This window comes from Coregonus clupeaformis, unplaced genomic scaffold (assembly GCF_020615455.1).
Source record: "Coregonus clupeaformis isolate EN_2021a unplaced genomic scaffold, ASM2061545v1 scaf0007, whole genome shotgun sequence".
Classification (NCBI taxonomy): Eukaryota; Metazoa; Chordata; class Actinopteri; order Salmoniformes; family Salmonidae; genus Coregonus; species Coregonus clupeaformis.
Window position 1 is genome coordinate 181413 of NW_025533462.1, and position 19038 is coordinate 200450.

The following is a 19038-nucleotide window of genomic DNA, read 5'->3' on the forward strand; positions in this document are numbered from 1 at the left end:
AGACTTTATGAACATGACCACAATGATTCATGTCCAAATATTAATCAGTATTAATCAATATTAATGAACCTATCTTCCCATAGGCTGTCTCTTCACAGTGCCAACCACCCCAAGGATGGAGTGTCTGAAAACCTTGGCGTTACAGTGGGGAGAACAAGTATTTGATACACTGCCAATTTTGCAGGTTTTCCTACTTACAAAGCATGTAGAGGTCTGTAATTTTTATCATAGGTACACTTCAACTGTGAGAGACGGAATCTAAAATCCAGAAAATCACATTGTATGATTTTTAAGTAATTAATTTGCATTTTATTGCATGACATAAATATTTAATACATCAGAAAAGCAGAACTTAATATTTGGTACAGAAACCTTTGTTTGCAATTACAGAGATCATTCGTTTCCTGTAGGTCTTGACCAGGTTTGCACACACTGCAGCAGGGATTTTGGCCCACTCCTCCATACAGACCTTCTCCAGATCCTTCAGGTTTCGGGGCTGTCGCTGGGCAATACGGACTTTCAGTTCCCTCCAAAGATTTTCTATTGGGTTCAGGTCTGGAGACTGGCTAGGCCACTCCAGGACCTTGAGATGCTTCTTACGGCGCCACTCCTTAGTTGCCCTGGCTGTGTGTTTCGGGTCATTGTCATGCTGGAAGACCCAGCCACGACCCATCTTCAATGCTCTTACTGAGGGAAGGAGGTTGTTGGCCAAGATCTCGCGATACATGGCCCCATCCATCCTCCCCTCAATACGGTGCAGTCGTCCTGTCCCCTTTGCAGAAAAGCATCCCCAAAGAACGATGTTTCCACCTCCATGCTTCACGGTTGGGATGGTGTTCTTGGGGTTGTACACATCCTTCTTCTTCCTCCAAACACGGCGAGTGGAGTTTAGACCAAAAAGCTCTATTTTTGTCTCATCAGACCACATGACCTTCTCCCATTCCTCCTCTGGATCATCCAGATGGTCATTGGCAAACTTCAGACAGGCCTGGACATGCGCTGGCTTGAGCAGGGGGACCTTGCGTGCGCTGCAGGATTTTAATCCATGACGGTGTAGTTTGTTACTAATGGTTTTCTTTGAGACTGTGGTCCCAGCTCTCTTCAGGTCATTGACCAGGTCCTGCCGTGTAGTTCTGGGCTGATCCCTCACCTTCCTCATGATAATTGATGCCCCACGAGGTGAGATCTTGCATGGAGCCCCAGACCGAGGGTGATTGACCGTCATCTTGAACTTCTTCAGTTTTCTAATAATTGCGCCAACAGTTGTTGCCTTCTCATCAAGCTGCTTGCCTATTGTCCTGTAGCCCATCCCAGCCTTGTGCAGGTCTACAATTTTATCCCTGATGTCCTTACACAGCTCTCTGGTTTTGGCCATTGTGGAGCGGTTGGAGTCTGTTTGATTGAGTGTGTGGACAGGTGTCTTTTATACAGACCCATGGGGCGGCGCACAATTGGCCCAGCGTTGTCCAGGGTAGGGGAGGGAATGGCCGGCAGGGATGTAGCTCAGTTGGTAGAGCATGGCGTTTACAACGCCAGGGTTGTGGGTTCGATTCCCATGGGGGGAATAATGTATGCACTAACTGTAAGTCGCTCTGGATAAGAGCGTCTGCTAAATGACTAATACAGTGGGGAAAAAAAGTATTTAGTCAGCCACCAATTGTGCATGTTCTCCCACTTAAAAAGATGAGAGAGGCCTGTAATTTTCATCATAAGTACACGTCAACTATGACAGACAAATTGAGAAAAATAAATCCAGAAAATCACATTGTAGGATTTTTAATGAATTTATTTGCAAATTATGGTGGAAAATAAGTATTTGGTCACCTACAAACAAGCAAGATTTCTGGCTCTCACAGACCTGTAACTTCTTCTTTAAGAGGCTCCTCTGTCCTCCACTTGTTACCTGTATTAATGGCACCTGTTTGAACTTGTTATCAGTATAAAAGACACCTGTCCACAACCTCAAACAGTCACACTCCAAACTCCACTATGGCCAAGACCAAAGAGCTGTCAAAGGACACCAGAAACAAAATTGTAGACCTGCACCAGGCTGGGAAGACTGAATCTGCAATAGGTAAGCAGCTTGGTTTGAAGAAATCAACTGTGGGAGCAATTATTAGGAAATGGAAGACATACAAGACCACTGATAATCTCCCTCGATCTGGGGCTCCACGCAAGATCTCACCCCATGGGCTCAAAATGATCACAAGAACGGTGAGCAAAAATCCCAGAACCACACGGGGGGACCTAGTGAATGACCTGCAGAGAGCTGGGACCAAAGTAACAAAGCCTACCATCAGTAACACACTACGCCGCCAGGCACACAAATCATGCAGTGCCAGACGTGTCCCCCTGCTTAAGCCAGTACATGTCCAGGCCCGTCTGAAGTTTGCTAGAGTGCATTTGGATGATCCAGAAGAGGATTGGGAGAATGTCATATGGTCAGATGAAACCAAAATAGAACATTTTGGTAAAAACTCAACTCGTCGTGTTTGGAGGACAAAGAATGCTGAGTTGCATCCAAAGAACACCATACCTACTGTGAAGCATGGGGGTGGAAACATCATGCTTTGGGGCTGTTTTTCTGCAAAGGGACCAGGACGACTGATCCATGTAAAGGAAAGAATGAATGGGGCCATGTATCGTGAGATTTTGAGTGAAAACCTCCTTCCATCAGCAAGGGCATTGAAGATGAAATGTGGCTGGGTCTTTCAGCATGACAATGATCCCAAACACACCGCCCGGGCAACGAAGGAGTGGCTTCGTAAGAAGCATTTCAAGGTCCTGGAGTGGCCTAGCCAGTCTCCAGAGCTCAACCCCATAGAAAATCTTTGGAGGGAGTTGAAAGTCTGTGTTGCCCAGCGACAGCCCCAAAACATCACAGCTCTAGAGGAGATCTGCATGGAGGAATGAGCCAAAATACCAGCAACAGTGTGTGAAAACCTTATGAAGACTTACAGAAAATGTTTGACCTTTGTCATTGCCAACAAAGGGTATATAACAAAGTATTGAGAAACTTTTGTTATTGACCAAATACTTATTTTCCACCATAATTTGCAAATAAATTCATAAAAAATCCTACAATGTGATTTTCTGGATATTTTTTTCTCATTTTGTCTGTCATAGTTGACGTGTACCTATGATGAAAATTACAGACCTCTCTCATCTTTTTAAGTGGGAGAACTTGCACATTTGGTGGCTGACTAAATACTTTTTTCCCCCACTGTATATATATATAAATATAAAATATATATAATATAAATATAAAATATATATACAGGAAACGAGTTCAAACAGGTGCAGTTAATACAGGTAATGAGTGGAGAAGAGGAGGGCTTCTTAAAGAAAAACTAACAGGTCTGTGAGAGCCGGAATTCTTACTGGTTGGTAGGTGATCAAATATTATGTCATGCAATAAAATGAAAATTAATTACTTAAAAATCATACAATGTGATTTTCTGGATTTATGATTTAGATTCCGTCTCTCACAGTTGAAGTGTACCTATGATAAAAATTACAGACCTCTACATGCTTTGTAAGTAGGAAAACCTGCAAAATCGGCAGTGTATCAAATACTTGTTCTCCCCACTGTATATTCACCCTGTAGCTCAGCTGGTAGAGCACGGCGCTTGTAACGCCAGGGTAGTGGGTTCGATCCCCTGGACCACCCATACACAAAAATGTATGCACACATGACTGTAAGTCGCTTTGGATAAAAGCGTCTGCTAAATGGCATATTATTTATTATTTATCATCCCTTCCTCTCTTCCTCTCCTCTGTCGCAGTCTTGTATTTTCTCTTCCATTGCAGGGTGGAGGTGTCTGTCTGTCTGTCCTCGGTTGATAAGCAGTCTACTCCATGCCATTGTGCAGGTATGAGTGTGACTTCATTAGTTGGACTGCACAGAATCACCGATCTACAAATCACTGTGGATCCCAAATAACTACTCATTAGATGATGGAGATCAGCGATTCTGGGCCTCGCCTTCCTCAAACTGATCCCCTCCCAACATGCTGATTGTCTCCTGAGGAGTGAACATAGGCCGTGTTTGAATACTTAAAAAACACAACTTTAGAGAGGAGTAGAGAGTAGTAGAGAGTAGAGAGAGGAGTAGAGAGGAGTAGAGAGGAGTAGAGAGAAGAGTAGAGAGGAGTAGAGAGAGGAGTAGAGAGGAGTAGAGAGAGGAGTAGAGAGAGGAGTAGAGAGGAGTAGAGAGAGGAGTAGAGAGAGGAGTAGAGAGGAGTAGAGAGAGGAGTAGAGAGAGGAGTAGAGAGGAGTAGAGAGGAGTAGAGAGAGGAGTAGAGAGGAGTAGAGAGAGGAGTAGGGAGGAGTAGAGAGAGGAGTAGAGAGTAGTAGAGAGAGGAGTAGAGAGGAGTAGAAGAGAGTAGAGAGAGGAGTAGAGAGAGGAGTAGAGAGAGGAGTAGAGAGTAGTAGAGAGAGGAGTAGAAGAGAGTAGAGAGAGGAGTAGAGAGGAGTAGAGAGAGGAGTAGAGAGAGGAGTAGAGAGGAGTAGAGAGAGGAGTAGAGAGGAGTAGAGAGGAGTAGAGAGAGGAGTAGAGAGGAGTAGAGAGAGGAGTAGAGAGGAGTAGAGAGAGTAGAGAGGAGTAGAGAGAGGAGTAAAGAGATGAGTAAAGAGTAGTAGAAAGCGTAGAGAAAGGAGTAGAGAGAGGAGTAGAAAGTAGAGTAAAGAGAGGAGTAGAGAAAGGAGTAGAGACATGAGTTGAGTAGTAAAACGCTGCAGTAGAGAGCCCAATCCCTCCAAGTAGGTCACGGGGGGGCGGGGGTGGAGGGGGGGCTGCAGCCAGAGAGGGGCATGCTGGGTAGTTCGCTGACTGCAGATGAAGGAGAGGCAAAGAGAGAGGGAGGACCAGAGCTTTACTGGAGAGAGAGAGAGAGAGAGAAAGAGAGAGAGAGAGAGAGAGAGAGAGACACTGTATATATACATAATATGACATTTGAAATGTATTTATTCTTTTGAAACTTCTGAGTGTAATGTTTACTGTTAATATTTATTGTTTATTTCACTTTTGTTTACTATCTACTTCACTTGCTTTGGCAATGTTAACACACGTTTCCCATGCCAATAAAGCCCTTAAATTGAATTGAATTGAATTGAATTGAGAGAGAAAGAGAGAGAGAGAGAAAGAGGGAGAGAGATGGAGAAAGAGAGAGCGAGAGAGATTATTATTATTATCTACTGTATCTGTGTCCTCAATTGGAGGTGTACCTGTGGACGTATTTCAAGGCCTACCTTCAAACTCAGTGCCTCTTTGCTTGACATTATAGGAAAATCAAAAGAAATCAGCCAAGACCTCGGAAATAAATTGTAGACCACAAGTCTGGTTCATCCTTGGGAGCAATTTCCAAACGCCTGAAAGTACCACATTCATCTGTACAAACAATAGTACGCAAGTATAAACACCATGGGACCGCGAAGCCGTCATACCGCTCAGGAAGGAGACGCATTCTGTCTCCTAGAGATGAACATACTTTGGTGTGAAAAGTGCAAATCAATCCCAGAACAACAGCAAAGGACCTTGTGAAGATGCTGGAGGAACCAGGTACAAAAGTATCTACAGTGGGGAGAACAAGTATTTGATACACTGCCGATTTTGCAGGTTTTCCTACTTACAAAGCATGTAGAGGTCTGTAATTTTTATCATAGGTACACTTCAACTGTGAGAGACGGAATCTAAAATCCAGAAAAATCACATTGTATGATTTTTAAGTAATTAATTTGCATTTTATTGCATGACATAAGTATTTGATCACCTACCAACCAGTAAGAATTCCGGCTCTCACAGACCTGTTTGTTTTTCTTTAAGAAGCCCTCCTGTTCTCCACTCATTACCTGTATTAACTGCACCTGTTTGAACTCGTTACCCGTATAAAAGACACCTGTCCACACACTCAATCAAACAGACTCCAACCTCCACAATGGCCAAGACCAGAGAGCTGTGTAAGGACATCAGGGATACAATTGTAGACCTGCACAAGGCTGGGATGGGCTACAGGACAATAGGCAAGCAGCTTGGTGAGAAGGCAACAACTGTTGGCGCAATTATTAGAAAATGAAAGAAGTTCAAGATGACGGTCAATCACCCTCGGTCTGGGGCTCCATGCAAGATCTCACCTCGTGGGGCATCAATGATCATGAGGAAGGTGAGGGATCAGCCCAGAACTACACGGCAGGACCTGGTCAATGACCTGAAGAGAGCTGGGACCACAGTCTCAAAGAAAACCATTAGTAACACACTACGCCGTCATGGATTAAAATCCTGCAGCGCACGCAAGGTCCCCCTGCTCAAGCCAGCGCATGTCCAGGCCCGTCTGAAGTTTGCCAATGACCATCTGGATGATCCAGAGGAGGAAAGGGAGAAGGTCATGTGGTCTGATGAGACAAAAATATAGATTTTTGGTCTAAACTCCACTAGCTGTGTTTGGAGGAAGAAGGATGAGTACAACCCCAAGAACACCATCCCAACCGTGAAGCATGGAGGTGGAAACATCATTCTTTGGGGATGCTTTTCTGCAAAGGGGACAGGACGACTGCACCGTATTGAGGGGAGGATGGATGGGGCCATGTATCGTGAGATCTTGGCCAACAACCTCCTTCCCTCAGTAAGAGCATTGAAGATGGGTCGTGGCTGGGTCTTCCAGCATGACAACGACCCCGAAACACACAGCCAGGGCAACTAAGGAGTGGCTCCGTAAAGAAGCATCTCAAGGTCCTGGAGTGGCCTAGCCAGTCTCCAGACCTGAACCCAATAGAAAATCTTTGGAGGGAGCTGAAAGTCCGTATTGCCCAGCGACAGCCCCGAAACCTGAAGCATCTGGAGAAGGTCTGTATGGAGGAGTGGGCCAAAATCCCTGCTGCAGTGTGTGCAAACCTGGTCAAGACCTACAGGAAACGTATGATCTCTGTAATTGCAAACAAAGGTTTCTGTACCAAATATTAAGTTCTGCTTTTCTGATGTATCAAATACTTATGTCATGCAATAAAATGCAAATGAATTACTTAAAAATCATACAATGTGATTTTCTGGATTTTTGTTTTAGATTCCGTCTCTCACAGTTGAAGTGTACCTATGATAAAAAAATTACAGACCTCTACATGCTTTGTAAGTAGGAAAACGTGCAAAATCGGCAGTGTATCAAATACTTGTTCTCCCCACTGTATTTCCACAGTAAAACGAGTCCTATATCGACACTACCTGAAAGGCCACTCAGCAAGGAAGAAGCCACTGCTCCAAAACCGCCATAAAAAAGCCAGACTACGGTTTGCAATGCACATGGGGACAAAGATCTGACTTTTTGGAGAAATGTCCTCGTGTCTGATGAAACAAAAATATAACTGTTTGGCCATAATGACCATCGTTATGTTTGGAGGAAAAAGGGGGACGCTTGCAAGCCAAAGAACACCATCCCAACCGTGAAGCACGGGGGTGGCAGCATCATGCTGTGGGGGTGCTTTGCTGCAGGAGGGACTGGTGCACTTCACAAAATAGATGGCATCATGAGGAAGGAAAATTATGTGGATATATTGAAGCAACATCTCAAGACATCAGTCAGGAAGTTAAACCTTGGTTGCAAATGGGTCTTCCAAATGGACAATGACCTCAAGCATACTTCCAAAGTTGTGGCAAAATGGCTTAAGGACAACAAAGTCAAGGTATTGGAGTGGCCATCACAAAGCCCTGACCTCAATCCTATAGAAAATGTGTGGGCAGAACTGAAAAAGCGTGTGCGAGCAAGGAGGCCTACAAACCTGACTCAGTTACACCAGCTCTGTCAGGAGGAATGGGCCAAAATTCACCCAACTTATTGTGGGAAGCTTGTGGAAGGCTACCAAAAACGTTTGACCCAAGTTAAACAATTTAAAGGCAATGCTACCAAATACTAATTGAGTGTATGTCAACTTCTGACCCACTGGGAATGTGATGAAAGAAATAAAACTGAAATAAATCATTCTCTGTACTATTATTCTGACATGTGGTGATCCTAACTGACCTAAGACAGGGATTTTTTACCAGGATTAAATGTCAGGAATTGTGAAAACTGAGTTTAAATATATTTGGCTAAGGTGTATGTAAACTTCCGACTTCAACTTTATATGTTTGCTTTGACAATGTACACTACATGATCAAAAGTATGTGGACACTTGCTTGTCGAACATCTCATTCCAATTCATCCCAAAGGTGTCAGATGAGGTTGAGGTTAGGGCTCTGTGCAGGCCAGTCAAGTTCTTCCACACCAATCTCGACAAACCATTTCTGTATGGACCTCGCTTTGTGCATGGGGGCATTGTCATGCTGAAACAGGCCTTACCCAAATTATTGCCACATAGTATGCTGTAACGTTAAGATTTCCCTTCACTGGAACTAAGGGGCGTAGCCAGAACCATGAAAAACAGCCCCAGACCATTATTCCTCCTCCACCAAACTTTACAGTTGGCAATATGCATTGGGGCAGGTAGCGTTTCCCTGGCATCCGCCAAATCAAGATTCGTCCGTCGGACTGCCAGATGGTGAAGCGTGATTCATCACTCTAGAGAATGCGTTTCCACTGCTCAAGAGGCCAATGGCGGCGAGCTTTACACCACTCCAGCCGACATTTGGCATTGCGCATAGTGATCTTAGGCTTGTGTGCGGCTGCTTGGCCATGGAAACCCATTTCATGAAGCTCCAGACGAACAGTTATTGTGCTGACGTTGCTTCCAGATGCAGTTTGGAACTCGGTAGTGAGTGTTGCAACCGAGGAAAGACGATTTTTACCCGCTACGCGCTTCAGCACTCGGCGGTCCCGTTCTGTGAGCTTGTGTGCCTACCACTTCGCAGCTGAGCCGTTGTTGCTCCTAGACGTTTCCACTTCACAATAACAGCACTTACAGTTGACCGGGGCAGCAATTGACTTGTTGGAAAGGTGGCATCTATGACAGTACCACGTTGAAAGTCACTGAGCTCTTCAGAAAGGCCATTCTACTGCCAATGTTTGTCTATGGAGATTGCATGGCTGTGTGCTCTATTTTATACACCGATCAGCAAAGGTGTGGCTGAAATAGACAATTCCACTAATTTGAAGGCGTGTCCACATACTTTTGTATATATAGTGTATGTGGTAACACTTTCCATGCCAATAAAGCCATTTGAATATGACATTTGAATTTGAGAGAGAGAGAGAGAGAGAGAGAGAGAGAGAGAGAGAGAGAGAGAGAGATGCTCAAAGCATGCCATTTCATGAGAGCAGCATTTATTTTTCAACTCGAAGCAATGAGCCCGATCAGTCCTCCATGACAACAAAATCATAAACAGAGTAGGCTAATTAGTCCTTCGTTTTTGGGTTATGCTCAATCTTTATTTCCATATTTCTAAGTCCTATTCTTGAAGCGCAAGGGGTATTAAATCAATCCGACTTAGTCTTGAAAGTTGTAATAGTAGAAAGCACAAGGTGACATTTCTAAATTGGGTAGTGCATCATCAGTTTTCCTCATTGCAGACCACAGAGAGCTATTTATAACTTGTCAGACATGTCCAGATCAACTAGCCCATTTCAGCTAACGTTTATTTAGCTAGGTTTTTTAGCCCATAGATTTTGTTGTAATGTTTGAGTCACTCAAATATCACATGAATACACATTAGACATGGCAAAATGTATAGAATTAACACGACTCAGGATATGACCCAGATGCAGACACAGGAGACGGAAGGTTCAATACACAGGGTAATTTATTAAACCACAGGAGGCAGGCAAAGGGCAGGTCGAGCACATGCAGAGGTTCGTAACCAGGTCCGAGTCCGACAGGTACAGGGCGGCAGGCAGAGGCAGGGTCAGGGTCAGGGTCAGGGCCAGGGCCAGGGCCAGGCTCAGGGCAGAAATGGTCGAAACCAGGAGGACTAGAAAATAGGGACGGGAGAAAACAGGAGTACGGAAAAACACGCTGGTACGCTTGACGAGACGAACTGGCAACAGACAAACAGAAAACACTGGTATAAATACACAGGGGATAATGGGGGAAGATGGGAGACACCTGGTGGGGGGTGGAGACAAGCACAAAGACAGGTGAAACAGATCATGGTGTGACAATTAGCTTTAAAATGGAAAAATAAATATGCACCCCATGACAAAATGTGTAGAATTGCAGGAAAAATGTGCTTTAAACATGAAAAATAAGCTTTAAACCATCAAGAGGGGTGTTAACAGTTTGTGTCATGAACAGTGCTTGTGCCCATAGAAATATACGTGGGATGTTCCCCAATGCTGGATGTGGGGTGAGTGAAAAGGTTTGGGAACCCCTGGCCTAAACAACCTGCTCAAAAGGTGGAAGTCTCTTTTCATGGTGGAGTAAAGCTGTACCCGTTCTACAGTACTGTTTAATAATAGTGGTTGTGGGGGCGGTGTGGACCGGAGATGCCAACTGTGCCGATATGGATGGAATAGAATAGATGGAAAGGAATGAAAGAGCTAAAACAGAAAGAAAAGGCAGCACACAGATATTTTTAACCTTTTATTTAACTAGGCAAGTCAGTTAAGAACATATTCTTATTTACAATGACGGCCTACACTGGCCAAACCCGGATGACGCTGGGCCAATTGTGCGCCGCCCTATGGGACTCCCCAATCACGGCCGGTTGTGATACAGCCTGGAATCGAAGCAGGGGGTCTGTAGTGATGCCTCAAGCACTGAGATGCAGTGCCTTAGACCGCTGCGCCACTCGGGAGATGAGATGCTCGATTAGCGTTAAGACGACTGAGGTGACTTAGTGTGTAAATCTCTCACGAGAGAGCAAGGCTGGTTTACACTGCTGCTGCGCCGACTAATATTAGTCTGTGGATAAACAGCTGAGTGTGTGTGCGCACGCACGCACACACACACAGAGACAGACATACACATACGTACAAACTCACACACACACATCAGAGTGCAATGGGGGCATTTGCTTTTGGTCAGTGTCAAATCTGGGTGGCTTTCAGAACACGTTTGACATGGACCTGAATAGTGAAAATCTCCAATCCTCACCTGCTACCTGACTGGTTGTTTTTATAGGTTAAATGTTATCTCTACAGTGGGCTGTCTGTCACTGTCAGTTAAGAACAGATCATATGATAGATGTGATTGTGATGCTAACCTAAAGGCAATAGTAGTGCCGGACCACACAGTATAGTCTTGCTTTGTATGATTTTGTTTTGTTGACATTGTTTTTGCTTTCTCATTTGCCTAGTTGACATGCAGTACTTTTTCATCAAGGTCTAATATTATGTATGCTTTGGAATTATTATGTATGCTTGGGATTTTCATTGAAATTACCAGTGCTAACCTAAAGGCATATGTAGAAGGGTCCATACAAATTCACAATATAAAATGTATTGTTAAGTTGGTTCACACTGAGTTCTTTATAAAATAGAAAAGCCAACTTTGAGACAAATCAATGTCGCCCTGAGCCGCACAGTGGACTCTACCCACCACCGAACAGCCATCTTGAATGAGGTTTTCCTGACTACATGACTTGACCAGAAAAATCTCCTGGCCCTAATGTTGAAATAGATCGCTTGAAGCAGACACCCGTCTGATCACACTCCTCTGTGCCAGGTCACATCTTGTGCCATTGGGAAGACTGGCACTGCCAACCTATTCATGGGCACACAGGTACCCCTGCCACCCACCACCATCTCCTAAAAAGACAAGAAGAGGCAAACAGCAGTGTCGCAGTATGGCAAGAAAGAAAGGTGAGGAGAAATAAATGGCAAGAGGACAGAGAAAGCGATGGAGTGGGAGGAGAACCAGGAGGAGAAACCAGGAGGAGAACAAGGAGGAGAAACCAGGAGAAGAACCAGGAGGAGAAACCAGGAGGAGAACTAGGAGGAGAACCAGGAGGAAAACAAGGAGGAGAACCAGGAGGAGAAACCAGGAGAAGAACCAGGAGGAGAACCAGGAGAAGAACCAGGAGGAGAAACCAGGAGAATAACCAGGAGGAATGCATGGTGCCAACAAAAAAAAAGCAACAGATGACCGTGACAGAGGGATGGACGGACGGATGGCGAGATTCTTTTGGCTTCCGAAACCGCCATGCCTTTGGACGGCAGATGAACGCACTGGCACGGGCGCCCGGTCCAGAAGTAAGAGGAGAAAAGGGAGAGAACACGTAGTGGTCGTCAAACAGAAGCTCGCTCTGTGCCAGAATCTAACTTTCTCTTTCTCTCTCTTCTCTCGTTCTCCCTTTCTCTCAGTGTTACATTCTCCTGCCATCTCTCTCCTCCCACCATCTTCCCATCATCCCTCCCTCTCTCCCTTACACACACACACATGCAACTCTGCTGTGGTTATTTCTCCCATGGAGCCCTGGCAGAGGTCCAGACAGGCTGGCTCCTTTCATTGAGCCCATTCCCCTCCACCAGCGCCAACCTTTGCCAACAACACCCCACCTTACAAATAGCACCGAGGAGGCAAAATAACTGTCTGAATACGCCAGCAATGGAGAGGAGGAGGGAGAGGAAAAGGGAGGGTGGTGGTGAACTTACAAAAGGAGTAAAGCATAATGTGGGGAAAGGATACAACGTGTGATAGTGATTTTTTCATGTGTGACTTGGATGAAATATGGGTGTTTCTTTGTCCTTTGTTTTGGGGGAAGTTGAAAAGTGCCTAGAGTCAAACCATTAAGCAGGAGTAAGCGGAATTCGGACACCTTTTGTTGGCTGGTTTTGTTTTTAGCTGGTTTTGTTTTTAATTGTGGTGGTAGGAGTAAAGCCTCCCCGAAAACCATCGGCTACCACGTTTGGTCCAAACACGCTTTGGCCAGCCTCGCCATCCGGTCAAGAGTACGGCTAACTTAGCTTTTCCTACCCGATAATACCTTTGTCCAGTTCCGCATCGAACTGGCGTTTTTCTTCGTTACCCTTTTGTGTCGCTGCAACATTCCTGCGCTTTTCATCTGTGGCAAAGGAATTCTGCCACGCACGGAAATACAAGAGAATCCAGGATTCCAGGCCAAGGCTGGTGAGGAAGAGGTCATTCCAGTCTGTTCACATCTCCCAAGTGGCATTGTCCCTCTCTTTCCCCTCACACAGGCTGGCAGACAGTCCGGCATGAGGCGGAGGCGGAGGTTGGCGCTTTCTACTGGTGCCAACTACCTTCTGCTGCCTCACACAGTGTCATGGGGATGAGGTGGTGTGGGGAGATATATGTATATATATTTTATTTAACTAGGCAAGTCAGTTAAGAACAAATTCTTATTTACTATGACGGCCTACACAGGCCAAACCCGGACGACACTGGGCCAATTGTGCGCCGCCCTATGAGACTCCCAATCACAGCCGGTTGTGATACAGCCTGGAATTGAACCAGGGGGTCTGTAGTGATGCCTCAAGCACTGAGATGCAGTGCCTTAGACCACTGCGCCACTCGGGAGTCCAGTGGTCTGTTGTATATAGGAATAAGAGGTGACTGAAGCGTTGAGCTGTTCTGAGTGTGAAAAAAATGCATGCCAGAATTAAATGCTTTTGTCATTTGGAGTGTTGTGGCTAGGGTTGAAAAGCTACCGGTCATTTACCAAAGTTACCGGAATCTGTTTGGTGTCAAAACATTTACATCAAAGACTTATTGACATAGTAAAATAAATAAAATGTGTAAAAAATACATAAAGGATATTTCATGCTGTTGATGATTTATATTTAGGAAAATGTTTTACAGCTTTGTCATTCTGTTTTTTATTTTAAAATCATATTCTTTGATTATTTTATATATTTTACACATGATAAGGCCACACAGAGGGCCAGAGACAATGACAGACACCTGTGATAATCTGAAGTACCCAAAAGGGCCACTAGATGTCTTGTGATAAATTACATGAAATCCTTGAAAGATACAAACATTCTGGTAGTTTACTGGTAAACTTTGAACGTTTCCAGTAATGTACACTCCCTTTGCAACCAACCCCTAGTTGTGGCTAAAAGTTCCAAATTAAAGTTACTATACTATCTTTTTTTCTGTGAATAAGAATGGATATGAAAAGCCAACTGACATTTACTCCTGAGGTTCTGAACTGTTGCACCCTCTACAACCACTGTGATTATTATTTGACCCTGCTGGTCTTCTATGAACATTTTTACATTTACATTTTAGTCATTTAGCAGACGCTCTTATCCAGAGCGACTAACAGTTAGTGAGTGCATACATGTTGATACTGGTATCAATAACAAGATGAAACGATCCACTTAATATTCCCCACATGGCAGTATCTTGTCATTCTTGCTAGCAATCTGGCCATCCAGAATAACAACAACACGCTGATTTCTGCCCCATGGAAGCATGCACATCATTTTCGTGACGTTGTCAGCTAACCCATCTATTGAATGGACATTTTGTCATGTCGATGTTAGTTAGCTAGCTGGCAGCTAACGTTTTGTAGCTAGCAAGTGAAGCTAACTAGCCAGCAAACGTGATCTACTTAGCTAGCTAACTACAGTGGGGAGAACAAGTATTTGATACACTGCCGATTTTGCAGGTTTTCCTACTTTCAAAGCATGTAGAGGTCTGTAATTTTTATCATAGGTACACTTCAACTGTGAGACGGAATCTAAAACAAAAATCCAGAAAATCACATTGTATGATTTTTAAGTAATTAATTTGCATTTTATTGCATGACATAAGTATTTGATCACCTACCAACCAGTAAGAATTCCGGCTCTCACAGACCTGTTAGTTTTTCTTTAAGAAGCCCTCCTGTTCTCCACTCATTACCTGTATTAACGGCACCTGTTTGAACTCGTTACCTGTATAAAAGACACCTATCCACACACTCAATCAAACAGACTCCAACCTCTCCACAATGGCCAAGACCAGAGAGCTGTGTAAGGACATCAGGGATAAAATTGTAGACCTGCACAAGGCTGGGATGGGCTACAGGACAATAGGCAAGCAGCTTGGTGAGAAGGCAACAACTGTTGGCGCAATTATTAGAAAATTGAAGAAGTTTAAGATGACGGTCAATCACCCTCGGTCTGGGGCTCCATGCAAGATCTCACCTCGTGGGGCATCAATGATCATGAGGAAGGTGAGGGATCAGCCCAGAACTACACGGCAGGACCTGGTCAATGACCTGAAGAGAGCTGGGACCACAGACTCATAGAAAACCATTAGTAAAATCCTGCAGCGCACGCAAGGTCCCCCTGCTCAAGCCAGCGCATGTCCAGGCCCGTCTGAAGTTTGCCAATGACCATCTGGATGATCCAGAGGAAGAATTGGGCGAAGGTCATGTGGTCTGATGAGACAAAAATATAGCTTTTTGGTCTAAACTCCACTCGCCGTGTTTGGAGGAAGAAGAAGGATGAGTACAACCCCAAGAACACCATCCCAACCGTGAAGCATGGAAGTGGAAACATCATTCTTTGGGGATGCTTTTCTGCAAAGGGGACAGAACGACTGCACCGTATTGAGGGGAGGATAGATGAGGCCATGTATTGCGAGATCTTGGCCAACAACCTCCTTCCCTCAGTAAGAGCATTGAAGATGGGTAGTGGCTGGGTCTTCCAGCATGACAACGACCCGAAACACACAGCCAGGGCAACTAAGGAGTGGCTCCGTAAGAAGCATCTCAAGGTCCTGGAGTGGCCTAGCCAGTCTCCAGACCTGAACCCAATAGAAAATCTTTGGAGGGAGCTGAAAGTCCGTATTGCCCAGCGACAGCCCCGAAACCTGAAGGATCTGGAGAAGGTCTGTATGGAGGAGTGGGCCAAAATCCCTGCTGCAGTGTGTGCAAACCTGATCAAGACCTACAGGAAACTTATGATCTCTGTAATTGCAAACAAAGTTTTCTGTACCAAATATTAAGTTCTGCTTTTCTGATGTATCAAATATTTATGTCATGCAATAAAATGCAAATTAATTACTTAAAAATCATACAATGTGATTTTCTGGATTTTAGATTCCGTCTCTCACAGTTGAAGTGTACCTATGATAAAAATTACAGACCTCTACATGCTTTGTAAGTAGGAAAACCTGCAAAATCGGCAGTGTATCAAATACTTGTTCTCCCCACTGTACATCATCCCAAAGATTATCTCGTGCTAGCAGAATTTCTATATTCAAAAATACATTTGAGGTTTTACCTAATTCTAGCTAGCTAGCTAACGTTTCCTAGCTAGCTAGGTAGGACAGTGGCAAATATATTTATAACTAACCCAAAATATATTCATAACGCTTGAACATCTTGAAGAACCATCTGGCCTTAATGTCCATGTACTCTTATAATTCCACCCGGCACAGTCAGACGAGGACTGGCAACCTCTCAGAGCCTGGTTCCTCTCTAAGTTTCTTCCTATGTTCCTGCCTTTCTAGGTTTTTTTTCCTAGCCACTGTGCTTCTACATCTGCATTGCTTGCTGTTTGGGGTTTTAGGCTGGGTTTCTGTATAAGCACTTTGTGACATCTGCTGATGTAAAAGGGGCTATATAAATACATTTGATTTGATTTGGATATCATTATATCTACACTGTCAGCATATTTAAAATAGTTGGTAGCGAAACGCTAATAGCGACTGGCTTTCGCTAGCTCAGCAATGGCAGGACAGAGTTAAGACGTGGGGAAACTGGGGTCGCAAGTTCAAGTGCTAAGGTTTATTCAGCAAGGGAGAAGAGGAGAACACATACCATTCATCCACCATGCTTCCCATACAACGTGTATCCTAGCAACCATTTCCGGTTGCTATGGAGAGGATTCCCGCCCTCATCACCCGATTCCTCTTGACTGCTACAGTCAGCAAGATGGAGCTGCTACAGTGTGGAATCTGAGGAATTCCTCACCTCATTGTGGAATGGGAAGGAGGTACAAGGAAAGACTACATCATTGACCATAGTCTACTGATAGGACCAATACACTGAGCTACAGGGAAAACCAAAGAGCAAACAGTATTAAGGAGCATATGCTAAAATAAAACATGACTTTTTACAGTTGTGATCATGTCTCCTTTTCTACAGTATCCTGCCCTGTCAGTTAGTGTATGATTAAGATGTCATATCAAACCAAATAAAAGCCAGTCCGCAGCCATTCCCTTCTGCATCCCTCTGCTGTCTGACATCTGAAGCTAAGCAGGCTTGGGCCTGGGCCCGTACTCACATAATTGTCTCAGAGTAGGAGTGCTGATCAAGGATCAGCTTTGACTTTTAGATCAAAATGAATAAGATTATATGGACATGGGAGACCTGATCCTAGATCAGCACTCCTGCTCTGAGAGGCTTTGTGGATAGGGGCCCTGATCCAGCCTGGTCTCAACGACTAGACGTAACATAGTCAACTTAAATCCGGGACACTCAAATTAGTATGATACTGTATGTTACATTTGGTATGGTTACATAAGACAGAAGGTTTCTTAAGGCAAAAACTAAAGTAAGGTGGTTGGTCGGGTGGATGAGTGGGCATATAACGTGAACGTCTAGCAACCCAAAGGTTGTCTGTTCGAATATCATCATGGAAAACTTTTTTCATTTTAGCTAATTAGCAACTTTTCAACTATTGACTACTTTTTAGCTACTTTGCAACTACTTAGCATGTTAACCCTTCCCCTTTAACCTAACCCTAACCACTAGCCTAGCTAACGTTAGCCTTGTCCACCTAGCCACCTAGCTAACGTTGAAATTCGCAACATATCATACATTTAGCAAATTCTTAACATATTGTACAAATTGCAATTCCTAACATATTGTACGAATTACAATTTGTAACATATCGTACGAATTGTAATTCGCAATATGTCATACGAAATGGATGATGGACATTCACAAATTATTACATACCAGCCAAAACGTAACATTTCACACAAATTGTAGTGTCCTGGATTGATATTTACTATGTTACGTCTACCCCTGAGCCCAGGTTGCCTGGTCAGAACTTGGATGGCAAAGCACCTGAGTCACTGAGAAGAGACTGCAGCAAACATGACTCGTCCCTGCATTGACAGGCCAAATGTTGGTCAACACATCAGAGATATTACATGACAAGTTCCTTTCAGACCACTAGGCTATAGCCTATATGCACATCCTTCCATAAAGGCCCCAGGTTAAAGTCTGACCCAGGATAGTAACAACACTTTGTCCAACCTTATGCTGGGTGTTTATGGTTAGCGCCTACAGGCAACAAGACCATAATTAGGATATATACTGGGGATTGAACCATCAATTATGGACCTCATAAAGTCCATGCGAATCACACACTCTACTGCGGAGCTACAACCCCTGGGCTCGTATTCAAAAAGCATCTCAGGGTAGTAGTGCTGAACTAGGATCAGCTTTGCCTTTTAGATCATAATGAATAGCATTACATAGACAGGGGGACCTGATCCCAGATCAGCACTCCTACTCTGAGACACTTTGTGAGTACAGGCCCTGTCCGAGAACACGTTTAGGACCATGTTGGACAGGCCTCCTCCTCTCAGTCCCCCTCCCAAAACAACCCTCCCACGGTGACATGGGGAGGAACAGATTCCGGCATGCGGTGCCTTCGAGCTGCTCCGACAGACGGCCCGGGAATTTACGACAGGGCGGAGCTTCTCATGCGCATAATGCACAGATGGGCAGTGGGCTGCAGAGCTACCCAGAATGCTGTGGGTGTGGCGCTCCCAGGCACTGGGAGAGGGGGTGAGGCTGTGGTTGACCGGACCGCAAAATCGTCCTCTCTGTTTCTTCTTATTGAGCATTTATCCAACAGTGTTAGAGTTATCCAACAGTGTTAATAGGTGCCCAACTTCTTCACTGAGTCAGAGTGTTACATTATGAGAGAAAACCAAATCACAACTCATGTCAATAGGAGAGTGGTAGGCTACCTCAGGATGGATGATGCATTGCATAATCAATGCTAACAATCTGATACTGTATGTCACATTGTGTGCAGAATTCTGCGTTTGGACTTATGAACTTGTTTATTACGCTCATTACAAGAACAGTTACATAAAGTTAGACACCATCGAAAGCACATACTCTCATAAGCATTAAACTCACTCAACTGATCTAAACTGAACAGCCACTAATTACACCACAGTGGAGGGGGAAGTTTG

At 44.4% G+C, this 19038-nt stretch overlaps 1 pseudogene; it reads right to left on the reverse strand.

The window, feature by feature from the left end:
• Positions 1–18681, reverse strand: part of LOC121539704 — a 44122-nt pseudogene extending 25441 nt beyond the window's left edge.
• Positions 18682–19038: the final 357 nt, after the last annotated feature.